General features: G+C 37.7%; 1 pseudogene; it reads left to right on the plus strand.

The window, feature by feature from the left end:
* LOC130457169 (fructose-bisphosphate aldolase C-like) lies at positions 1–27,510 on the plus strand (annotated as a pseudogene).

The following is a 27,510-nucleotide window of genomic DNA, read 5'->3' on the forward strand; positions in this document are numbered from 1 at the left end:
ATGGCCCTGAAGTACAAGATTAGTGATGCTGGTAGCTCTGATAAGCCTAAGAAAAGTTGTAAAGTGCCAAGGTATGTGGTCATATAAGAATGGGGTTTACTTATTAATCCATTTATGCGAAGGGTTTTAGAACATATTGGTCACATAAAATGAGGTCCTACTGTATTAACCTGGATCAAATTGAGATTCAATCATATTTATCATCTCAAAAAGTTCTTATTACCTAGTAGATAAATCAATGTTTATATCTTAATGCAGGATACAGTTGTTTCAGGAATAAACATTAATACCAACAGATTTACAATTGTAATGTAATACCTGAAAATCATGTGAGATATTCATTTTGTATTGATTGAGTTTCTAAGAGTTTTCAGCTCTTTTTCTGTTTCATAAATTCCCAAACAACAATTTTATTCATTAGCAATCAGAAAAGTAAAGAAGTCACATTTTTTTAAATTTTTACATGAAAATGAATACATGTTAGTCATTAGAAGCTAGTAGTTAAAAGTAGTTAGGTGGCATAGAAGGACAGCTAGGTGGTATAGTGGATAGAGCAAGAAGCTTAGAATCAGAAAGACCTGAGTTCAAATCCTGATTAAGAAACATTTTAGCTGTGTGGCTCTGGATAAGTCACTTACCCCTGTTTGCCTCCATTTTCTCACCTGAAAAATGAGCTAAAGAAGAAAATGGCAAACCATGCTAGTTTCTTTATCAAGAAAACACCATATTATCACAAATAATTGGACATGACTGAAAACAATTAAAATAACAACAACAAATGGCATTGTGGATAGAATAATGAACTCAGGAAGACCTAGATTTGAATCCTCCTTCAGATATTTACCAACAATAATAGTTAATCAACATTCATTAATGAGACTCTTACTATGACCCTGGACAAGTCACTGATCTCCATCTCCTTCAATTTCCTGATCTGTATAGTATAGTGTATATAGTGGTAGTCTCTCGGTGACCGAGAATGACTATTGTCTTTGTGCAGTTTCATCTACGGTGTACCCTCATGTGGCTTTGGAATCCAAAGGCTGAGGCGCAGAGTTTGTGGCACGTGGGACATGGGACGCCAGTTGTTACGGGAGGTGCGGTTGTGGCCTGGTGTCGGCGTTCACGCTCAGCGGCAAGACGTCGACGTCGCTCATCTTCAAAGGTGGTGGCGGCATGGTGAATGTGGGTTCGCCAGCTGCTTCTGACAGAGACAGCAAGTTCTAGTTGCTTCGGTGTAATGCCAGCCCACTTCAAGTTGGACTTTAGCTGATCCATGAATCTTTTCTTTGGTCGGCCTTGTTTCCTGAGTCCAGCTGACAGTTCACCGTAGAATACCTGTCTTGGTATTCGCTGTGGGTCCATGCAGATGACGTGTCCAGACCATCGTAGCTGGGTTTGGAGGACCAGGACTTCGATGCTGGTGGAGTTGACTCTGTCGAGGACTTCCTGGTTGGTGATTCGGTCCTGCCATCGGATCCTCATGATTGACCGGAGGGAGCGTTGGTGGAATTGCTCCAGCTGTTTCATGTGCTTCTGGTACAGTGTCCATGTCTCACAACCGTACAGGAGCGAGCTGAGGACCACTGCATTATACACTTTGAGCTTCGTTGCAGTGCTTACACCTCTGTGTTGGAGGACTTTGCAGCGCAGCCGCCCGAGTGCCTGGCTGGCCTTTTGGATCCTGGCATTGATCTCGTGGTCTAGGGACCCGTCGTTGGCGATGGTGCTGCCCAGGTACTTGAAAGTGTTGACGTTAGGAAGCTGCGTGCCCTCGATTGTAATGCACAGCTGGTTCGTTGGCCTCCCTGGTGCAGGTTGGAACAGCACCTCTGTTTTGCTGAGGCTGATAGTCAGGCCAAACAGTTTTGTTATGGTGGAGAACCTGTCCACAATGGTTTGGAGATGATTTTCTTGGTAGGCCATGAGAGCACAGTCATCTGCAAAGAGAGCTTCCAGGATGAGTCTCTCTGTTGTCTTTGTTTTTGCAGTCAGGCGGCGAAGGTCGAATAGTGAGCCATCCAGTCGGTATTTGATGTAGACGCCCAGGTCTAGATTCATCACAGCATGTCTTAATACTTGGGTGAAGTATAGGTTGAAGAGTACCGGAGCGAGGACACAGCCTTGTTTCACGCCATTGGAGGTGTTGAAGCGATCGGAAGTCTCTCCACCAGATAGGACTTCCCCTGTCATGTCGACATGAAAGAGCTGGATCAGTTTGATGAATTTTGCTGGGCAACCAAGCTTGCTGAGGATCACCCACAATGCGTCCCTGTTCACTGTGTCGAATGCCTTTGTCAGGTCTATGAAGACAATGTAGAGACTCAGGTTCTGCTCAAGGCATTTTTCCTGCATTTGCCTCACCGTGAAGACCATGTCGATGGTGCTGCGATCCAGTCGGAAGCCACATTGTGATTCAGGCAGGTTCTGCTTTGAAACAGATGACAGGAGTCTGTTGAGTATAACACGGGTGAGGATCTTTCCAGCAGTGGAGAGTAGTGAGATGCCTCTGTAGTTGTCACAGGCTGCTCGTGCGCCTTTGTTCTTGTATAGGGCTACGATGGAGGCATCTCTAAGTTCTGGAGGCATGTCTTCCTCTTCCCATATGCTGGTCAGCACTATGTGGAATGCCTGGAGCGCCTTTCCATTTAAGGCCTTGTACACCTCGGTTGGGATCCCGTCTGGGATGTATGGGTGTGCTCAGGGAGGTGTAGTATCTCTGGTATGGAGGGCTTGTCGTGCCCTCCTAGGGCAGCTCTCCAGCCTCTAACCCCCACCTGACACCCAGCTCTCACTTGTGGCTCCCAGTAGCTGCTAGCATGTGGCAGCGGCCACACCCCGGGCAACGGCTTCGACAGGCCGGCTAAACCTTGTGAGGGTAGCCATCAGGTCATCGACCCCTGGTGAACCAGGGCTTTGCTCACCCAGCATGTGAAGACTGCTTTGGCGGAACAGGCGAAAGAAACCAATAAGAAGGTTCAACGGCTGAGATGGCGACGCAGCAAGGCACTGTGGAGTGCTTAGGGTGTGTTGGAGCACAAAAGACAACACGGCCATCCAATGCAGCTGAGGAAGTCTCTAGACGTAACAATTTTTTCGTGCCACTGGACCCAGGCTTCCAATGCCAAGAGAGTGGGACTGTCTCTGTGCATTGACTTTTCCACTTAAATCTCTTTCACACACAAATATCTTTGTGCACACTCATCTATCCTGACCTGATCTGTATAATGCAGATTAAATAGGTAAGTGACTACCTCCCAGGCTTGTTAAAATAAAAATAAATGACACCTTTGCATGTCTTAAAGTGCTATATGACTATTAGCTATTATTAATAAATATTATGAAGAAATTACAGTCTTGGATTGGCACTTGTGAATGTTTCTGAGGTTTCAAAAGCTTCATACTAACTTCTTATAGGCAAATTTCTATTCCTTGTGGATCCAAATGTTTATTTGTTGAAGATTCCTTATAGTGGTATGGGGTCCCTGGTAGTTAGTTAGTTAGTCAATAAACATTTAACACCTATTATGTGACAGGTATTGTGCTAAAATAGAAATCAAAAGTCAGTCTCTGCTATCAAGTAGCTCACAGTCTAATGGGGAGGGCAGAATGGAAACAACAATGTACAAATAATATATATGAAATAAAATGTTGGAGATAATCAACAGAAGGAAGGCATTAGCATTAAGAAGTTTGGGAAAGACTCCTTTTAGAAAGTGAGATTTTAGCTTAAACTTGAAGAAAGCCAAAGAAACCACAAAGTAGAGGAGGGAGAAAAATTCCAGGAATGGGGGATATCCATTGAAAATGCCTAGAGTAAGGAGATGGAGTTTCTAATGGGACAAACATCAAAGAGGTCAGTTTTGTGTTGAATTAATGGGGGTTGATGAGATAACTAAGAGTGAGAGGAAGGAAAGGGTCTAGAAAAGAGTCCTGCAAAATTCCCACAATAAGTGGGCTCAACCTGAACAAAGATTCAGAGAAAAAAGGAGACCGAGATAGAATGGTCAGACAGGTAGGAGGAAAACTTGAAGAGAGCAGTGTCATGAACACCAAGAGAGAGGAGAATATCAAGAAGAAGAAGCTAATTGTGTAAAAGTCTGAAGAGAGGTAAAAAAATAGGAGGACTGAGAAAAGGCTAAAGGATTTGGTGACTAAGATATCATTTGGTAATTTTGAAGATAACAGGTTCAGTTGAATAATCAGGTTAAATGCCAGACCATAAAAAAAGAGAGAAATTGGAGGCTCCCACAGTAGATGGTCTTCTCAGGGTATTTAGGCAAAAAGGGGAAGAGAGGTATAGAATGTTGGGAATGGATGGATCAAATGAATTTTAAGGGAATGAAAGAGACATGGAATATGTGAGAGTATTAATGCATATGTTAAAGTCTCCTAGCATAAGGGTGGGAATTGGGAAGGAGGGAAAGATTGTGAGTCAGGCACTGAACTCACTGAAGAAAGACGGGTCTTGGAAGTCTGTAGATAATAGCTACCAGATTTTTGATTGGGTAGTAGGTATTGGGTGAGTAATGCTCAAAGGAGGTGAGATGACTGAGTGATGATATTAGAAGATAAGCTTGGAAGTGTAAAGGGATGTCAAGGGGGTATTCCAACTCTGTCCACAATAAGTGAGTTGAGAGAATGAATGAAAGTACTACCACAGTTGGAAAGAAATCCAGGGAAGTTGTGTTATCAGGAGGGAGTCAGATCTCAGTGAGAGCCAGAAGATAAAAGGAGTGGGATAGGAAAAATTTTAAGATGAAAGCAATTTTGTTACTCATGGTGTGGACTCTTTCTAGCAAACTTCAGAATGGAGTGAATGTCTAGGTATGAGAGTAAATTTCTTTATACATGGCATCATTGTTATAGCAATTGTAAAATATTATCAATAGCCAGATATACAGATCTGTATATGTATGTGAATATGTGTGTCCACATTTAAAGAGGCATAAAATATGTCTATCTGCTATTTCATTATTTTGCCTCATTTCTGATATCATATGAATAGGAAATTAGAAAGTAAGAAAAGTTTGAATATAATACTCGACTTAAATAATCATGCAATTATTGCCCACAGAATTCATAATCATAATTGATGGTCACCATCTTCTCATTTATCAGGGTGTTTATGTGGGAGGAGAGAGTCCTGTGAGTATGGGAAAGACTATTACTTCTCTTACTTTCCCCTTAAGTCCTTTGTACAAAAATAAGTTGTTCAGCCAAGCTCTTATTTAAATACATTGATTTATAAATTCCACATAGCTCTTTCAGAAAGCAATATAGGCAAAGCTTTCAATAATTTAAAAGCCAATTTATTATTTACTATAGTTTATATGCCTTTGGTAAAAAACAAAAATTCATAGTTTCAAAGAAACTATTCATAGAAATTCAAATTCATAGAAACAATAGTTTCTGTACACACATACCTACATAATGTGATATTTCCCTTCTTTGAGAGTATCAATAAGATGGTAAAATTTTTCCAAGGCCAAAAATTCTTTTTTTTATAACTAAAACAATGGCATTTAATGGGAGATAGGAGTATGGCAACAATTACAATGTCCAACACAAAACAAGGATACAAAGGTGGGCAGGAAAGTTAGAAAATAAGGGGATCAACAGTAGGGGTTTGAAGGAAAGGTGGTCCAGAGATACCTGAGCCAGGCTAATGCAGTCTCTTTTGTCTGTCTTGTTTGTGTTCACCCCTTGGGTCCATCTTGCCAGGTCCAAAGTCACCTCTGTCCCATCTACCCTGACCTCCTCAGAATCCCCCATGGTCCTTGCCTCAGTCATAGCCACCTCTGCCACCCCTCTGATCATCTCTAAAATTATCTCCCATATGAGAGACTCCAGGTTCCCCTTTAGGTTCATCAGGCTTAGGTGCCTTACATTGGTTACACTCATTCGTCCAAGAAAAGTTTGTGCCCTCCACCACCATTCTCTCCACTGGGGAATCCTCCTTGAGTGCCACTGCCTCTAAAGCCTCCACAGCCCATGTGTCCTCCATGCCCACAACCACTATGGCCATTGCTACCTCCTCTGTTGAAATCTGCTCTTCTAGTGGCAAAGGAGGCTGGATTTGAATGCAGGTCTTCAGCCTGATACTCAATCCACTATGCCACCTAGTTGCCCCATGGATCTGTATATACAGGAATTTATTTCAATGGAGTCTTGTCTTGGATTTAAGGCTTTTGGTCATTAAATCATTTCCTACCATTTTTAAGACAATAAAATATGTTTACCAGTCTTGTATAGGGCTACATCCTTAAAATATGACTGCTTTTCCGTTACACAATGCCTTCTTTCATGTGAGTATATGTGTTGGATGATCCAGTGCCAGTGTCTCCTCCTCCTCCACAGATATGGTCAGTACAGGGTTTAACAAAATTCTCACATTCCAAATATTTCATCTCTGCTGTATTTGGCTGTTTCTGAGAGATAATGAGTAGAGGGCAAGAAGAAAGTAAGCTCACTCCTAAATCTGGATATATTTGCATAAAAATTCCATACTTTAATACTTTAATATGGGGAGGGGTATACAATCAAGGAAACCTTATTAGGATAGTATAGTATTTAAAGAAGTCTAAACTCATTTCTATAAAAATTTTAAAATCTGCATTCAAAAAGATGTTGAGTTATGAGTTTAGTTTCCCCTCAATTTTTTAAAGTTTCCATTGCAATGAATTGGAATTCTTTCTCTCATTCTGTTTCCTCTCTCTTTACACGTGTCCAGAGAAGAAAGGAGGGAGAAAACTCTATTCAAAGTATCCAATTTGATAGAGTTAGAAAAGTCACCTTAAAAAAAAAATCCAGGGGCAGCCAGGTGACCCAGGGGATTGAGAGCCAGGCTCAGAGTTGGGAGATACTGGGTTCAAATCTGACCTCAGACACTTCCCAGCTGTGTGACTCTGGGCAAGTCACTTAACTTCCACTGCCCAACCCTTACCATTCTTCTGCCTTGGAACCAACACACAGTATTGATTCTAAGTCTGAAGGTTAAAAAAAAATCCTTCTTTTTAAAGAGACTTTCTTTTTTTATTTAAATTTTTTTCAAAGAACAAAAATCTACTTTCCCTTCCACCTCTCTGTACCTATTGAAAAAGAAAGAAAAACAAAAGCTTTTAAAAATCAAATGTAAATAGTAACAACAACAAAAACCAACCTACATTACCTATGTCCAGATAATTTATTTTGATCTATATCAATGATGGGCAATCTTTTGAGCTTAGTGTGTCAAAATTCACCAAAAAACTAAGCATAACTTGGGTGGTATATTACCTTGAGAAAAAAAAAGCATAATTTCACAATATTTATAGTTTAAATAACAAAAATGTATAATTGTAATATATAACTGGTATTTGATAAAACAAAAACTAATTATTTAAGTTACCTGCTTAGTGACTTCTTTGTTTATCTGTCAGTTGATTTCTTTTGTTGGTCTTGATATTACTTAACTTGTGAACTTGTGCTGTGAACTAAGATAGGTGAGGGGGAGTGGGGAATTCTTTAACTAACCTATTAGTGACTTTTTTGTTGCAGAATTTCATTGGCAAAATCTTCAATTGAATGTTGGTATTTTGTACACTTCAAGCCCAAGCAAGAGCTACTAACTTCATCTGTCAATCTGTTTCTTTTGTTAGTTTTGATATTATTTAACGCTGAGAATAAGGTCTCACAAAAGTATGTAGAGGGAAAAATTGTGAGTAAAGCCATTGCTATATTTTTTAGGACACTAAAAGTGTCTGGTTATCAGTTCCAGGAACAACTCTATTGCATTTGGGCTGGAGCCCCGCCCAGTCTTCCACCAGCCGGGCCCCACCCTGCCCCTACCGGAGTCCTACAGGTCCTAGCCAACTGGTATGTGCTGACCCGCCCCCCCCCCCCCCCCAGGGCCAGGCGGCTCCCAGGCCCTGAGCCCACATGCAGCAGCATGTTATTAAAAATGCCTACACAAGTCAGTGCTGACATGCATGTCATAGGTTTGTCATCATATATCTATATAGCCTAAGTTCATGTAATGGTGAATTTTCAAAATGAAAGAGGTGGCATTTCTCTCTGACTAGTCAGAGCTGGTATGTACCTTTGTGTGCAAAATAAAGTATTTAATGGGCAAATGAAAGTCAAGATTCTGAAAGCAAACCATCCACTCCCTTGCACAGCAAAGAATATGTGAAACTGTGAGTCAAATTTTCAAACTTTTCTCTATTTTGGAGAGATAATGAAGCTGCTGCTCCTATCACAGAGGGTAAGCCCTGGAATGTTTTTTCCTGCAAACATGGCTTGTGAGTTTGTTTATTCCTTCCTCCAGACTCAGCGGGCAGCACTTTCTACCACCTCCCCATGCATTAATTGCTAATCTTTTCCAGCCCCAACGTCTTCTTTCATCTGTGTGCTTGCTTTTAGCCTCTGCTTGAAGCAGATTGTTAATCAGGTAATAAAGCTCCAGAACAAGAACACATTCTTAACTCCCAACTCCCTTCTGCTTTGGATCTCCAACTCTTATATCATGCCAGTTATCTGTAGAATGATTCCACCCTCTAAATAAGATCAGGCAGCAGAGATGACCAACTATGCATCATACACACCCATGCATACATATACAACCCTATGTGTAAAAAAAGCAATTGAAAATATGTCTGTGGACAGATGTGGATACATGTGGATATATATCCACGTATAAACATATAAAGGTTTTTGTTTGTACATACATACATGTATAAGTATATTGAGTATTGTTCTTCAACCTCAAAAAAGATCAAAATGACATCATTATGCTGGGGTCAGTGTATAGTGTGTCTAAGTGTAGCTGGTCAGATCACTATGAATTCAGAAGACTCTTCCACAGGATGGGCACAAATAGTCATATGAACAGTTGTGCTGGAGCTGTTTCTAAATTTTTGCACCTCATGTTTCTTTTGAGTTCCTACAATTCTTATTTGGCCATAGAGCACAGTGCCTTCTTTAATGCAAGTACTTCATGTTGGATGGCCCACTGCCAGTGTCTCCTGTTTCTCACAATTGATATTAAAGCTCTTCAGAGAGACTCTGAGAGAGACCTAGTATTGCTTCTTCTGACCTGCACATGAACACTTGTGTGAGTTCTTAAAATAGTGTTTTAGGCAAATGTGTGTTTGGTATTTGAACTACAAAGCCAACCATCAGTGTTGTGCTCTCTGCAGTAGGATCTAAATGCTTGGCAGTTCAACTTGAGAATGGACCTCAATGTCCGGTACCTTCTCCTTCTCTTGGCTGATGATCCTCAGAATATTCCTGAGACAATTCAAAAAGAAGAAATTCAATTTCCTGCCATGAGACTGGTATACTCTTCAGGTTTCATAGATATGCAATTAAAGGGTCAGCACACTGGCTCTGTAGACCTTCAATTTGTTAGGCAGTCTAATAATATCTCTGCTCTTTCATGCTTTCCTCTGGAGCCTCCCAAACATTGACTGTGTGTGCATGCATGTGTGTGTGTGTGTATGTGTGCATGTGTCTGAGAAAGACAGAGAGAAAGAAAGAAAGAAAGAAAGAAAGAAAGAAAGAAAGAAAGAAAGAAAGAAAGAAAGAAAGAAAGAAAGAAAGAAAGAGAGAAAGAGAGAAAGAGAGAAAGAGAGAAAGAGAGAAAGAGAGAAAGAGAGAAAGAGAGAAAGAGAGAAAGAGAGAAAGGAAGGAAGGAAGGAAGGAAGGAAGGAAGGAAGGAAGGAAGGAAGGAAGGAAGGAAGGAAGGAAGGAAGGAAGGAAGGAAGGAAGGAAGGAAAAAGAAAGAGAAAGGAAGGAAGGAAGAAGGGAAGAAGACAGGCAGATAGGTAGGCAGATAGATAAATCCAGCTATATCAGGGTTGTTGTTTCTCCTCTCTCCTCGTTTTGCTCTGTTCAATGAGAGAGGGGTCCTGAATTCAAGAAAAAGAAGTGTCTTACTTCTCCCCAGGTATCTGTAAACAATCAAAGGATCATGGAAACAATAACTAATTGATCAGTATGGGGCCAGCTTTTAGAAAAGACATATGGGTTGCTTGAGATATACACTTATGAGAAAACTCAAGTTAGTCTTAGGATCTAACTCCATTTTTTATCAGCATAACCTAGGTCCTTGATTAAAGGTCTATAAATAGTAGGTACAAGTGGTCTAATTTCCCAGCCACTTAGGGTTAGGCTGGAACAATGCAATAAGGTTTTTTTCTAATTCCCTCAGTTAAATAAACTTTTCTTACAGAACAGAATTGGAACTAGACTCATAATTGAATAGAAAAGAAACAAACTAGCTTCAGAATTGAGTCACAAGATGGATTTAATGTGAGGTTCACTCAGTTTCCATAATTAGCCATTTACTGTCCTAATCTCCTTAATTCCTTCACCACAAATACCACCAGGTTACTTAGCAGCTAGATGGCATAGTGGATAGAACACTGAGATTAGAGTCAGGAAGACCTGTTCACACTTACTTTGTAGCTGTGTAATTCTGGGCAGATTACCTAACCTTTCTCTGCTTCAGTTTTCTCAAATATTAGTACTTACCTCCTACAGCTGTGAGGATCAAATGAAATAATTTTTGTAAAGAGCTTAATACAGTGCTTGGCACATAGTAGGCACCTGATAAATGTTTACTTCTTTTCTTTTTTTCCCTTCCTCCACATCTAAGTCCTTTTACATTGCCTTCAATAATTTCACATTTCACTCCTCTAATTTGAAACCACAAAACCAGCTTTCCTCATGGATTAATTCCTAGAACACCAAATAGCCTCCAATAAACCCCAAAAGATGTGAGCATCTTCTCATAATTAAAAAACCAATCACTTTTTTTATTCATTATACCTAAATGCACTCCATAATGTCAGTTACATGTTGCTCATGAAAACAACTGTTATACAGTACAAACTGTTAACATGATTTCAACACTGTAAATTTTCCAGAGGAGCAAAATTCATTATTACTGTTCCTGCAGAATATATTTCATTATAGCTCTAAATAACAAAACCAGGATCAGAGCTGCTGGCAACAGCAACAGAAGTTACTCAATTGTTTCAAACCTTTTGGAATTTTTAAAGCCAACAATCATTAATTTTGATGGAAAATAATACTCGAGATTATTACTATTGGTCATATAGTCTGATCACTGATATATTAGATAAGTTACATACCCTGTAGATTTTATAATCTCTTTCCATAAATCTTGGAAGAAAAATATAACAACATTTTGGGGGTAGGTAAGATTATCTGGACTTGAATGATATAGTAGAAAAAGCATGAACTTATTTTAAACGTATTAGTGTGATTAGTGAACTTATCCTATATAAACTAATGAAGTGGAGGAGTAGCTAGGTGCCTCAGTGGATAGAGTTAGGCTTAGAGTTTGGGGGTCCTAAATTCAAATATGGCCATGGACACTTCTTAGCTGTGTGATCCTGGACAAGTTGCCTAACCCTTATTTCTTAGACCTTACCGCTCTTCTGCCTTAGAACCAATACTTAACATTGATTCAAAGATGGAAGGTAAGAGTTAAAAAAAAAAAGAAAGAAGTTGAATATAAGGTACATGTCTTCCATGGTGAACGAGTGCAATGGTGCTGATAGATAACATGTGAACACATAAATATTGGAAATTCTGAATTTATAACAAAAGCATATCTAGGAGTACTGATGTTTGAAGGGAAGATGAACGTATTCATGTATACAAATCCAGGTTGGTTTAAAGGATACAGAATGTGGCTACCACTCAGTGACAGTGAATTGGACTTTCTACAGATTTGTGGGTTGGTGGGTTCTCAGGTTATGTTGCTGTGAAGATTAAATTGTAACCCCTGCCTATTTTTAGAACACTCTACTTAAAGTTGAGTGGGAAGATCTGCCCATTTTTAGATCTAATCACCAAAAATGTAAATATCCCACTTAATCATTAAGTGGAAGGTCTATGACCAACATGTGCAATAGTGGGAGATGAATCAGAATCAACTGACTGCCTCCTGGACAGTCCTAAGCAAGGTTTTAGACTATGATTTGTCCACATGAAAAGTGGAGGAAGACATAGGAAGTGATGCAAAAGAAGAGTCTTTAAAAGGAGTGGCCACTTCCTGTGAGGCACTCTTCTTCATTCTAAAAAGTGGAGGCTGAAGGAGAAAATCTGCTGACTGGACATGAGACCCTGTTCCTGAGGAGACTGTTGGACTGACAGATGGTGAGTGAAAGAGCTGACTCCTTTCCTAGATATTTTCTGAAGAAACTGACCTCAGGAGAGACTAACCTCATGAGAGAGTTTTCCTCCAGTTCCTCAGCTTTGCTGAGGCCAGCTAAGAACCAATTCTCCCTGCCCAGGCTGGGCTAGGGGCAAGAAGTAAATTACTTAGTGCTTAGGCTAGATATTTTATCCTGTCCTCTCTCTGATTTTTGTTATTTCACTCTTTCTACATTTTGTAAATAAATTGTAAATAAATTTCTTTGGAATTACTATAAATTCCTTGTGACCACACTCAAATAATTAGGCCCAACTCTTTTAAATTTAAATTTTAAATTTAACCTCTTCCCCCCCTTACATTGCTTAGCAACTTGAGAGATATTTCCTAATGTTCTCCATCCTGACACTTTTTAATTAAGGTTGGAACTCCCTGTTCAAGGTTAAAGAGAAGGAAATGGTAGCAAGGAAGTTTCTGAAGATATATCACACCGGATTTCTGGGGGAATGTGAGACTTAGAGATATTTTAGACCTCCACGTCATGATAAATGCATCTGACCCCTATAATTATCTGAGTCTTTATCTTCCCTGGAAGAGCTTGGTTTTTCTTCAGGAGGGGCCAGCTCCCTATGGTCTCTGTTGGCTACCTCCTCCCCATCAGAACCAGCAACTGAATAGTATTTGCATTTTTAGAGTTCAAATTAAATCCTTTATGCCTTCTTGCTACCTATCTTTCCCCTGCAGGTTAAATAACCAGTGAGAGAAATTATAGGGGTTTAAGCTGTTGATTAACTCAATTTCTGGGATTGCAGTCCCTTGTTGCAATATCAACCCAAATTACTTGCTCTCCCTATTCTATACCCATACCCAGAAAAGTAGCAGAACTGTAGCTTGATAAGTTGCCATGACAACTCCTATAAGTCCTCTTTTCACTGCTCTGAATGGAAAAAAAAAACCTTATCTGTACATAAGATTTTTAAATGGCTCCCAAGTTTGGGAAAACACATTCTACAATGTAATAGATCATCAATCAAAAAGAGGCAATTTTTTGACATTTTAAAAAATTAAAGGTTCCCTTCAAACTCCATCTCTTTTAAGCACATTTGCTCAAAAACATCATTCCTACTTAGGTTTCTCAAGCACCTGAGTATTAGGGCAATGGGAGTCTTTATTGAAGAGCCAGCATACAGCACTACATAATACATTTTATTGTGGAAATTAGCAACAGACACAATCAAACCCTCAGAAAAATCAATTACAGCCTACCTTGGAATTTGTTGTTGTTGTTCACTCATTTTAGTCATGTCTGATTCTTTTGTTACTCCATTAGATGTTTTCTTGGCAGAGATACTGGAGTGAGTTGCCATTTTCTTTTGCAACTTATTTTACAGATGAGAAGACTGAGGCAAGCAGGGTTATGTGACCTACCCAGGGTCACACAGCTAGTTAAGTGTCTTAGACTGAATTTGGACTCACAAAGTCTTCCTGACTCAAAACTCAGTGCTCTACCCACTACATCATCTAGATACCCTAAACCTTATATTGATTCTCTATTTTCTCCAGGTTCTGTTATGATATATCTCAGTGAATGAGATAATGAAACAAGATGACCTTGCCCTTCTTCTTTCCACTCCTCCAGGCAAGGGGAACACTAGAGGCAATTGATGAGAGGTATTATAGTGCAGTAAAAAGAGCTGATTCGGGGGAATGAAAAGATGTGGGTTCTAGTCCTGGCTCTGATACTGTTAGTGCCATTGTGAACTAATTATGTGACTTTTCTGAGCCTGTTTCTTAATTGGTAAAATGAGGATAATTATACTTCAAGTATCTATTTCAAAAAGGTTATTATGAAATCTAAATGAGATAATGTACACAACGTACTTTGTAAACCTCAAAATTATGACATAAATGTCAGTTGTTATTGGGAAACAGTCTTGCTTGCATTTGATTTGATCAAGCATTTGGTGATTCTCTGCTCCTTATGTTTCAGACCCTGTTTCTCAAGTGGTTTGAAGCTTATCTGAAATGACCAGAAGCCTACGTTGTTGATTATCTCCTGATGAGGTCTTTTAACCCAAATGCTTCATGTACTGTAAGTCCTAAGCTCTGGTGCAATGATTTTGAAGATATAAATGCTTTATTTTAAAGCAGTAATGAAAGTGCAAGCTATTCTATTATACTAGATTCTGTACATATTCTATTTGATGCCTAATGGGAAGGAGGAGAGAAATGCACATGTTAATCTTGTTCTGAAGTGATAAAGAAATACATGGTTTTGTTAAATGGTAAACAAGTAGGTATGGAGACTTGTAGCATAGTAGGTGCTCAGTAAATACTACTTATCTTCTTATGCTGTTGGATATTTCAATGATAAATATTACTTCCAGAAAGAAGTTGAATGAGAAAAATTTAAGAAATTAGGATCTTGTAATGACGTCATTTAGGATACAAATTTCAACTTATTATATATGGGGTGTTCAGAAAGGACTAGCACCTCTGGTATGAAGGCTTGACAGACTCTTTTCAGGGCTGCTCATTCCCCTTAGATTCTACTTTTCATGCAGCTCTCACCTGTGGCTCTAAGAAGCTGTAGCAAGAATGGTGTCCATACCCTGGTAAAAAAAAAAAGAATAAAGGACAGATTTCCTCGTCCTAAATGCTCCAGTGGAGACCTCCTGACATATTGTCATTGAACCATTAACAATAACTCTTTGAGTGGATAGTCATCCAGTTGTGAATTCATCTAATTTTATTATCATCTAGTTCACATCTCTCTACCTTCTTTACAAGAATAGGATGATATACTTTATCAACAGCTTTGCTAAAATCTAGGTAAATTAGCATTCATCATATCTAGTAAAGAAAAGATGAAATACTGTCTAATCTCAAAAGGCTTCACAACTGATTTTTCTACTATTACATTTTTGTTTTTATCCTTTCTTTGTCTCTGCCTTAAATAGATGGGCAAAAGGATGTATATGAATATATATAAAGTGATCTGGTGGACAGTGGACAATGAAAATATTTCCAAAAGAAAATATTTGAGAAGCAGTTTGGGTTTCAATAAATATTTATCTTTGTGGTCTTTAAATGATTAAAAATAATTATGAAAACATTTGTCAATTACCTATTGTGTAGCATACACCTACTATGTATCATACCAAGGGCATTAAAGAATGAAATTAGGAATGTTAGAAGCATAAGAACAATGAAAAAGACAGCAAAAGTCATTATAATAATCTTTTTCCCATCACACTGCTACAGAACACCTATCATTGTTTCAGATATGTTCATAGAGAACACAGATATGGCACTACAGAGAAGAAATTCAGAAGAAATAATTAGATTGCATCAAGTATACATATAGAAGAGATTCATACTGGAGATGACAGTTTTGAAGGTGTTCAGTGACCAATATACATGATATCTGAAGGGAGAAAAGATGTCAAAGACTTGGAAAAATCCCATGCCCTATTAATATTTAAAAAGGTGACCAAAACAACAATAACTAATGATCTATATGGCTACTGTGTCCTCCGTACAAAATCTGTACATGAACTGAGGACATCCTTCATAGGAATATATCTCTGAGAATGTTCTAGTTGTGGTTCTATTTTAGGGCAATGGATCACTCAGGGCTTAGGGAGTAATTCCTTTAATAAAACCCTCGTCAGAAACCTCCATGTAAAATTAGATGCCAAGGCAGTAAAAAGCAGCCCATAGGAGGATAAAAAACAGAGATAAAAACCACTGACAAAGAAATAAAAATTAATCTTCAGGCAAGTTCTTGTAAGTCTCTGGAGTTCCCATTCCAAGTTCTTTTTTTTTTTTCTTCTTATATGCCTCCTTGCCAAAAGTACCACAGCAAAGTTTCAGGTCAATCTACCTAGAGACTAATTTTACACAAACTGTTCCAGGTCTGTTCCACGGTCTTCATTTGGAAATGTGGGGATTATCTCAGACTACCCCAGTTCCACAAATGACCTAGCCCACAGCAAAGAAGTTTCCTCATATTATTATGTTACTACCTACAAGCAACTAAAGATCACTGGGCTCAGGAGGTTTGAGGAATGCTCTGGACTTGCCTACACTAGCTTATGGGTCTGACTTCTCAAAAGAGGGGTTCATAGTCCTTCTTATACCTGACTTTATGTCCTCACATTAGACCTGTGGGGAAAATTAATTAAAGTTTATGTTTGGCTCAAGTTTAAGGTATCCTCAAGAGAGAATAGAAAATTTCTATGTGGATCAGGTATAAGATAGCTATCTATTTCCTCCACCACAAACGATATGTTGAAAACACAGAAGCCTTATAATCATAAATTTCCAGACTCACACATGATATAATAGCCTATAACTCCCTATTATCTTCTCCTGGGAGGTTAAAACATGAGACACTTAGTGGAATGCTGCATAGTCATTTCCCCTTTATTTCTGCTCTGTTCTGTTTCAGACAGCTCCCTCAGGGTCCATATCTCTTTGCAAACTGGGGTATGGCTTGCACTCTTCCTGTTTATGTTCATCTTTTCAAGAAGGGTACATCTGTAAAAGTCTCCAGCTGCCAGTCAGCTTCAATCCTGGCCATCCCAAAAGTCCTGGGGGAGTCACTCCCCCAAATTCCAATAATTGCTAATAGTCACCTATGCTCAAGGAAGAAACACAAGAAATGACCAGGGACCCAAGGTCTAGTCTCAAGCTCACCTAGGAGACAATATACTTACAATATCCATTAAGCATTTGGGTATCCTCTCCCACTTCCAGTTCAAGAAAGAATCTTGAAGATTTTGCATTTGTTTAACAGATAAGAAAAGAAAGAGCATGATGGGAAAACCGGATCAATAAGATGACTTCATAAGATTATCCATTCCATCTTGCACCAAATTTATACCCACCTAGAATTAGCTATAGCATCTGAAGGTGCTAGCTATCACTTATTGTGGATAACTGTTAAAATTTTGAATTATTCATTCAATAATACAAATGCTTTTACTGGGATTCAAGTGGAGATCAAATTAAAATATAGTCCCAAAGGGTTCCTGCTCACATAATAAATTTCACTGCTTAAATTAGAGTGGGATATTAGTTGTTGCTGTGTTAATATTAATAATGAGACTTATTTATATATAATATAATATATGATATTATAATAATAGGAGAATTATTTTATAGGTGTAATAGACACATAATGAAAATATCTTTTGTATCCTCTTAGTTTATAGGTTTAAAAACATTTTACCCCCTTTCTCTATTTTGTTACTAGAACAACACTTCACATTACAGAAGACATTCAATTCATAATGCACTTCAAAGTAATCAGTAATAACACTTACAATTCACAAAAGTAAAACAGTGAAGTGAGATTTTACATAGCAAGAGAATATATGGGAGTTTACAAGAAAATTGTTATTTGGTCATTTCAGACTCTTTATCACTTCATTTGGGGTTTTCTTGGCAAAGATACTAGAGTGGTTTGCCATTTCCTTCTCCAGCTCATTTTACAGATGAGGAAACAGAGGCATATGGGATTAAGTGATTTGCCCAGGGTCACACAGCTCCTGAGTGTGTGACTTATGAATGACAATCAGGAAGATTGCTTTATCCATCATGTCCCTTAGCTACCTATTGCCTTTACAGAAAAATTATAAACAGCTATGGTCATAATCAAGGATAACCATGTGAGTTAAGATCTCATAGGTTGTGGAGTGTTGTATTATGTACTGATTATCTTTTTCTTTCTTTTTCAAGGTAAAGATTATCAGTAAATTCATTTTGCTCTCATCTCAGTATCAACTTTGGCAGTCTTGAGAGTAGAATCTGTAGATTGCAGACTGAAGTCTAGTGAATTGATCAAAAGAGGCTTATGACCATCAACAGGATGTTGAGTGATGTTTTATATCAAACTATAATCTCTTATAGGCTTTAATAATGACTGTATAGATATTAATCAAATTCCAAAGGATGCAGCAAGTGGCATCGTTATTTTAAACTACATTACAGTAGAGCTAAATCTTGCCCTTGACTTTCCATACTTCAAAATCATGTCATTTTTATTGCTGGTCTGGAACTTCTCTCAGCACCTGGAACCTCTATTATGGCTTTCTCACCTTGCAATATTCCACTGCAAGACCTTTCTCTTTTCCCACTGGAGACATCATTTTATAGAAATGCCTGGTTGTGCTATCTTCATTCTCCTTTCTGATATGTTTCTGATTCTCTGGACTTCAAAACAAGCCCCAACAGGGTACATTCATCCCTATGACCTCTTCCCAGCCCCTTTTCAGCTCCCTTTTGCATGTTATCTTACCCCTTCCTTGAGGTCAGGGACTTATTTTTTTTGCTTATATTTGTATCCTCAGCTCTTAGCATAGTCTCTGACACATAATTCTACTGTTGTTCAGTCATTTCAGTCATGTCCCATTCTTTAGGACCTCACTTGAGGGTTTTTTTTCTTTTTCAATTGAAATTTTTTCCCAATTACATTTGCACAGTTTCCAACATTTTATTTTGGGTTTCTAATTCTCTCCATCTCTTTTCCTGTCTCCTCCTCACTGAGATGGTAAGCAATCTCATATAGATTTTACATATGTAGTCATGTAAAACATTTTTCCATATTAATCCTTTTGAGAAAGGAAATTCAAATAAAAAAGTATGAAAGTGAAAGTTCGTTCTTTGGACTGAATTCAGAATCCATGCATTCTTTCTTTGGAAGTAGATGGCATTTTTTTTATGAGTCTCTTGATGCAGTTTTGGATCATTGTATTGCTGAGAATAGCTAAGTTATTCACAATTGTTCATTGTTCACAGTCACTGTGTATAAGGTTCTCCTGGTGTTGCTTACTCCACTGCTTCATTTTATGTAAGTCTTTCCAGGTTTTTCTGAGCTCCTCCTCTCATCATTTCTTATACCACAATAGTATTCCATTAAAATCATATACTAAAACTTACTCAGCCAGTTCCCTAGTTGATGGGTATCTCCTCACTACCTAATTATTTGCTATCACAAAAAAATTGCTTTAAATATTTTTGTACAGATAGATCCATTCCCTTTTGTTTTTTATCTCTTTGTGATACAAACCTAGTATTGCTGAGTCAAAGGATATGTTTTGTTTTATATCCTTCTGGACTTAGTTCTAAATTGCTCTCCAGAATGGTTGAATCATTTCACAACTCCCCCAACAGTGCTGTTTGTGTCTCAATTTCCTCATATCCCCTCCAAAGTTTGTCATTTTCTTCTTTTGTCATAATAACCAATTTGATAGTTGGGGAGTGGTATCAGAGTGGTTTTAATTTTTATTTCTCTAATTGTTAGTGATTTAGAGCATTTTTTCACATGACAATAGTTTTAATTACTTTGAGAACTGCTATTCATATCTTGTGACCATTTATCAATTGGGGAATGACTTGTATTCTTATGCATTCAGCCCATTTCTCCATGTAGCTGAGGCCTTTTAGTAGAGAGGCTTGTAAAAATCTTTTTTCACTATTATCCTGACCGTGTTCATACCCTCATTTATTCTTTTCTCTCTTTTTCCCCAAACTCAAAAGTATTTAGTTTATCATCACCACATCCCCCAAACTACCTTCTTTTCTGTCACCCCCTTTCTCTTATCCCCTTCCATTCCTACTTTTCTGAAGGGTAAGATAGATTTCTCTACCCTATTGGTTGTGTATGTTCTTCCCTTTTGAGCCAATTCTAATGAGAAGATTCCTTTTCCTAACCCCTGTCCCCCCTTCTTCCCTTTCACTGTAAAAGCTCCTTCATGTGCGATTAATTTCTCCCTTCCTCCTTCTCCTAATGCATTTCTCTTTCTCATGCCTTAATTTAATTTTTTTTATAACATCCCCTCATATTCAACTCACACCTTTGCCTTTTGTCTCTGTATTCCTTCTAACTGCCCTAATAATAATAAAAGTTCTTAGGAGTTACAAGAATCATCTTCCCATGTATGTATGTATGTAAAAAGTTTAACCTTATTGAATATCTTTTGATTTCTCTTTTCTGTTTACCTTTTTATGTTTCACGTGAGTCTTGCATTTGAGAATCAAATTCTCCATTCAGCTCTGGTTTTTTTAATGGGGAATGTTTGAAAGTCTTCTATTACATTGAATACCCATTTTTCCCCCCTGAAGGTTTATACTCAGTTTTTCTGGGTAAGTGATTTTTGGTCAAAGTCCTACTTCCTTTGCCCTCTGGAATATCATATTCTAGGCTATCCAAACCTTTAATGTAGAAGCTGCTAAATCTTGTGTTCTTTTGACTGTGGCTCTTCTATTTCTACAGTCCTCTATTTCATTGAATACCCATTTTAATACTCTCCCAGCCTATGCTCTAGTCTGTGAGTAACCACAAGCACTATTTCCCCCCTTGGAGCTATGGCCAGGGTTCCCTGGTGCCCTGTGACCACAAGCATTGCTGTGTGCTAGTGCTCCTCCTCACCTTGAGACTGTGACCCAGGACTGCAACCTGATTTGTACGTGGGCAATATGATAAGAGCCTTGTATTCAGAGCTAGCAAAGGGAGCCCTGTAATCTCCTTCTGAGCAGTCATCCAACCTCCCCTTCACATCTGTGCCTGAGAGTTCCCAAAGTCTTGCTGCTGATTTATACACCGCCCCCCCAAGGCTTGTTGATGAGGGGGTCCTGCTTTGGTGTGATGGTTTATGCTCCACTTCTACCCTGGTTCGATATCTCTTTTGTGCTAGCCTTCTAGGTTATTTTGGACTGAAAAATTATTTTTTAGGGTTATGCTACTCCAGAATTGGCTTTGATGAGTTATATCATAGCTGTTTTGAGGATAATGTGATAGAGATTAGGGGAGGTTTTCTTGGCACAGATACTGGAATGGTTTGCCATTTCCTTCTCCAGCTCATTTTATAGATGAGGAAACTGAGGAAAACAGAGTTAAATGACTTGTCCCTGGTCACACAGCTTATAAATATTTGAGGCTGAATTTTTAACTTGAGTTTCCCTGATTCCAGGTCCAGTGCTCTCTCCTCTGTGCCATTTAGCTACACTGGCACATACTAGACACTTAACAAATTCCTTCCTTGGGAAAAACCCTGTTTACCTCAGTTTCTCATCTATAAAATATATTGGAGAAGAAAATGGCAAACCATTCCAGTATCTTTACCTAGAGAATACCAAAATGAGGTCACAAAGAGTTGGACAAGACTAAGACTCAACAACAAAATCTGCCTTTCCTTACAAAAAGACTTTTCCCCCACCAACTTCATTAAACTAGGTTATCCTTTTTTTTTCTTTTCTCAGACATTTTGCCAAATTTTGGATACTTCCAGATCAATTAGAGATAGATGAAAAATGTCCAATATAGGCATATATTCTATATATAATTGTATCATGAAACTTACAAGTAAACCAAACAGTATGTTTTCATTATTTTTTTTTTACCAATTACATGTAATAACAATTTAACTACATAATTTTTCCTAAGTTATATGATCGAATTTATCTCCCTTCCTTCCTTCTCTCACCCTTCCCAGTGCTGGCATGTTATTCAATCTGGCTTATACATATACTATCGTGCAAAACACATTTCCATATTGTTCATTTTTGTAAGTAATCTTATAAAATCAAAACCCCCAAACATAAATCCAAGTAAACAAGTGAAAAATTATATGCCTTAAACTACATTCTGACTCTAATAGTTCTTTCTCTGTAGGTGAATAGCATTCTTTCTTCTAAGTCCCTAAAAATTGTCTTGGTTATTATATTACAGATAGTAGCTAAGTTTATCACATTCCACAATATTGCTGTTACCATGTACAATATTTTCCTGGTTCTGCTTATTTCACTCTGCATCAGTTCATGAAGGTCTTTCCAGCTCTTTCTGAAATTATCCTGTTCATAATTCCCAACAGCACAATAGTATTCCATCACCATCATATAAAACAATTTGTTCATCCATTCCTCAGTTGATGGAGGTCCCTTTAATTTCTAATTCTTTGCCACCACAAAAAGAGCAGCTATCAACCAAACAGTATTTATTGAAAAAAAATAGAAATATTAAAAAAACTTGCAAATGGAGTACAGGCTCTGATGCTTATTAAATTCTTATATTTTAATATTTAGAGTATCAGAGCTAGATGTTTTATAAATCTGATTTGAAGTCAAACCAAAGTTAAATTGCAAGGTAGATTATTAAACAAATTGAATTTTAAAACAGTCACAAGTGCTATTCAGTAGGTTCACCATGTCAATGAAAAATCTTTTGGTTTTATTTCATAGAGTATGCTCAATTTCCCAAGACAATCTGGTCTTGCAGTATAATCCCCATACTAAGAAGCTATATGATTGAACTAACATTTCAATAATCAAATTCTATGCTAATTTGAGATAATTATGTTTTTTTCACATTACAATTCAATCTGTTTCAAACTCAGTGATAACTCAATGATTATGTAACCAGGACTTTTTAAAAAAAAATTCTGAAAGCCAGGTCCACCATGTCTGCTGCTAGAGGGAATTAGGGGAAAAGGAGACAGAACAACTGTCAAGGACTAGGGAAAAAAGTCTATTTTTTCGCTATGTGAAGATTTTTTGCTGCTGATTATTTTAAAGACATAGGTCCTAATGAATGAAATTGCCTTTTAGACCATAATGAAGAAACAAAGTATTGTACTGCTGATATGATAACATTTTACTATATAGATAATATGTATTATATATGATATAATATTACTACTATGTCTCAAAAGTTGTAATAGTAATAGTTAACATTTATATGCTCTTTAAGATTGCAAAGAATATATGTTCAGCTGGAGGCATCTGGAATAGGTATAATTTTAGGAGATTAAATTCTAGACAAAACTAGTGATTTGTTTTCTTTTGTAGTTTGATTACAAATTCAAAAGTGTTTTTAAGGTTATTGTTAAGATTTAAATTCTCTGGACATTTTAACTTAATGTATAATTATTTATTAAATTATTTATAAAAATGATTTATTAAAAAAGCAGGACAGAGAAAAAAAAAGACTGGCCAATCCCTTATTAAGCATCCTTTAAGAACTGGGCAAAAAGTTGAAAGCCCAGGATCTGGCCTCTGCACACTTTCTCACTCTGGATTCTCAGTCAAAAAGCCCCCTCTTCCTCTTGGGACTCCAAGTCTCTATAGTGCTCATATTGACATCCCTTCCCGAAGACCCTCTTCTTAGAGGACTCTGACCTCACTCTAAGCAAGAGGCAGGTCTTATGAATGCCAGGGTGTCACAAGATCTTTAGGATGGCAGCAGAGGGCACATGCCCACCAATTATTTTTCCTGTATCTCACTTTCTTAAGTAGTTTGTTTTCAGATTAGCTTTGTCTGTTCTTAATTTAATCAGAGTGGGGTAAATTGCAACTTAATTCAATCAGAGGGCTAGTTAAGTTATAATTTCAAACTTCATATCAAAATTCTCCTTTTTTTTAATCCAAAGTTAATTCTGGAGTACCAAAAAGGGTACATCTTAGTGTTAATTTTCATAATCCCAAAGTTCTAAATTCTCTCAAGCCTTATTGGATTTAAGAATTACATTTCCAAATATTATCAATGACTTGGCTCAATATGTCATTAGTCTAGTCTAGTAGTTGTCTCTCGGTAACCGAGGATGACTATTGTCTTTGTGCGTTTTTGTGCACAAAGACACTTGTGCATGAAGATTTAGGTGGAAAAGTCAATGCACAGAGACAGTCCCACTCTCTCAGCATTGGAAGCCTGGGTCCAGTGGCACGAAGAGTAGTTACATCTGGAGACTTCCTCAGCTGCATTGGATGGCTGTGTTGTCCTTTGTGCTCCAACACGCCCTGAGCACTCCACAGTGCTTTGCTGCGTTGCCATCTCAGCCATTGAACCTTCTTATTGGTTTCTTCCATCTGTTCAGCCGAAGCAGTCTTCACATGCTGGGTGAGCAAAGCCCTTATTATATGCCAGACATTGTGCTAAGCGTTTAATGAATATAATTTCATTTGATCCTCACAACCCTGAAAGATAGATCTTATTCATATCCCTATTTTATACATGAGTAAACTAAGGCAGAGATTAATTCACCCTCTCAAGATCACACAACTAGTAAACATCTAAGAACAGATTTGAACTCAGGTTTTCCTGACACTAAACCTAAAGCTCTCTCCATGATGTTACCTAGTTGCTCTTACAGGGAAGCATTAAAACACCATCCTTTCCTTTTGAAATTGTTGTATAACCATTTTTTCCTTCATAACATTAAAAAATCAACATAGTCATAACATATACTCTTTCTTAAGCACACATGCAGTTTTACATTCTTACAGGAAAACTCCAAACACATTTGCAAACATATTTGTAATGCCACATATTTTGGGAAAAAAATAACAAAATTTTTGATACAGCAATAAAATATAGCAGTGTGTCAGAAAAATGCTAATGCAAAGGAAAACATACAAACATTGCTTGAGAAATATGAGGGAGGATGGGGATATGGTTGGGGATATAGATTCCAAATGATCATCCTAATGTAAACATCAACAACATAAAAATAGGTTTTGATCAAGGACACATGTAAAACCCAGTGGAATTGTACATCGGCTACGGGAAGGGGTGGGAGGGAAAGAATATGATTCGTGTAACCATGGAAAAATGTCCTAAATTGACTAAATAAATAAAAATTTAAAAAAGAAAAGAAATATGAGGTGGGACAAAGGGAGATAATTAGCTTTTAATAACTATTTAAACAGAGAAAAGTAATCAGAGATGATTGCTTTCTGTTTTAGGAACTCTTAGCACCATTAAAAACACCGCACAGTTCTACTCTGGGTAAAAATACTTTTCTCATCCTGGTGTCTGGTGGGGTGGGAGATGGGGTTATATATGTCTATTAATTTTGATAAAAAATAAAAGCTTATAATTAGAGAGGAATTAATTACTCCTCATGGATAAAATATATGAATTTAATACATTTATTTATTATTAATATTGTTCCTTTTTATCTGGTGCCTTTTAGTATAATGTCTTGCCTATCTTTTAACCCTTCTATTTAGTATGTTTTCTTTAAATATGATGCCCTGGATTTTTGACTGGTCCTTGTTTTCCTGGAGTCTGATGATTCTCAAATTATCTTTTCTCTATGTTTACAAGATCTGTTGTTTTTGCTGGCAGAAATGCTACATTGTCTTCTATTTTTTAAAAAAAATCTTTTAACTTTGTTCTAGTATTTCTTTGACTTGTTTTGGGAACTAAATCAACACATGCTTGTGGAGCCATAGGATCCTCTAATAAAGGGATATGAGTCAAAAGTAAAATGTGGGAAACACTGTTTCTCTGTTTCTGACTTCTGAGCTTGGTTGGTCTTGGTTGGTGTCATGAAGTCATTTTTATCATAATTCTATTTTTTTCAGGGAGTCCACTACTTAATATATATTTTTTTACTTCTTCTAGTTATTTATTGAGCAGCTAGGGGACACAGTGGATAGAATGTTAGAACTGGAGTCAGGAAGACTAATTTTCTAGAATTCAGATCTAACCTTAGACACTAACTGTGTGACCCTGGGCAAGTAAATTTCCTCATCTATAAAAAGCAGGAAAAGAAAATGGCAAACCATTCCAGTATCTTTGCCAAGAAAAAATTACAAAGAACCAGACATAAAAGGAAGTAATTTATTGTACTTTCCTTTTTTTCTTCTTGAATTCTAATTTCAGTTTTTATCTTTTATTTGCCCTTTTGTTCTAATAAACCTTAAAGGTTTTTATGATTTCTTGAAAATAAAATAAAGCTTTTTTTTTTTGTTGGTCATGATCTTCAGAGAACCCAATGATTCTAAAGTTATTTTTCATTTACCTGTTTTTTTTCAGATCAGTTCTTTCTAATAATAGATACTTTCTACATTTTATTTATTCTTTTTAGTGTTTTGCCTTTGTTCTGATCTATCTTGCTGCCAAAAAACTTGTTGAGTGGGTTGTTTCCTAGTCTTTTTTTCAAGGAGTCACTCATCATGATGTCATTGGTCTTCAAAAATGAAGAATTAACAGCAACACTATTTGGGTAATGTTTTCCATCTTTTATTCTAAGCTATTCTTGTGTTTTTTTCCTTAAGAGCTTTAATTTCAATTTTTATCTCTTGCTTTATTTTTTAATCCATTATTTGAGGCCTTGTGGACCATTTTCTTTTTGTAACCTAAAGCTCCATTGGTTTTTATTAGGAGTTATTCTCTTATGTTTTTTTCTCTTAACCCATTGTATTTATTCATTGTAATCATAATTTTCTTGAGTTTACTCAAAGTCCAGTCTCTAGTATTATATTGAGACTTTAAGCTGAGGCAATGTTTTGTCTTTCCAGAACTCTTGGAAAAGGTTACACACACCCAGACCTGGCACAGGACACACTTGGCTCTGAGAGAGAAGTGACTTAATTTCATCTAGTCAAAAGGAGAGAAGGTTACCACCATGCTTCAGACATATCATCTTGTCTGCTGAGGAAAAGAAGGAATTATTAAACATTGCCCTTTGGATTGTTGCTCAAGGCAAGGAAATCTTGGCAGGTGACGGGTCCATAGGCGATATGGGCAAGTGACTGACCAGATCGGGGCAGGGAATACAGAGGAGAACTGCAGGCAATATTGGCAGGTCCTGTTTGAGAGGATAAAGAAATGCATTGGAAGTGTCATCTTCCTCCATGAGACCCTCTACCAGAAGGATGATGAGGAGATGCCCTTTCTCTGCACCATCCAGGACAAGGACATTGTTGTGGACATTAAGGTTGATAAGGGTATGGTGGCTTTGGTTAGAACTGCTGGTGATCCTGGAGAATGCCAACATGCTTGCCTATTGCACCAGCATATGCCAGTAGAATGAATGACATTGTGCCTATCGTGGAGCCAGAGATCTTTCTGAATGAAGACCATGATCTCAAATGATGCCATTATGCTGCTGAGAAGGTCCTAGAGGCTGTTTAGAAGACCCTGAGTGACCACGATATGTACCTGGAAGGAACACTGCTCAAACCCAACATGGTGATTCCAGTCATGCCTGCCCAAACAAGTACACCTCTGAAGAGATTGCCATGGCAACTGTCACTGCCCTACCTCCAACTATACCTCCTGCTGCACCAGGTGTGACATTCCTGCCTGGAGTTCAGAATGAGGAGGAAGACTCAATTAACCTGAATGCCATTAATTGCTATCCTTCCCCTGACCATGGGCACTGACCTTTTCCTATGGATGCACCATACAGTGCCTGGTGTGGACAGAGGGACAATGAGAGTGCTACCACAGAGGGCTGAAGTAAATGATCTTGCTGTCTAGGGCAACAATGAAGGAGGTGGAGAAGATGCAAGTACAGATGGGAAATCTCTAAATTGCTAACCATGCCTACTGA

Source organism: Monodelphis domestica, chromosome 1 (genome assembly GCF_027887165.1).
Source record: "Monodelphis domestica isolate mMonDom1 chromosome 1, mMonDom1.pri, whole genome shotgun sequence".
NCBI lineage: Eukaryota > Metazoa > Chordata > Mammalia > Didelphimorphia > Didelphidae > Monodelphis > Monodelphis domestica.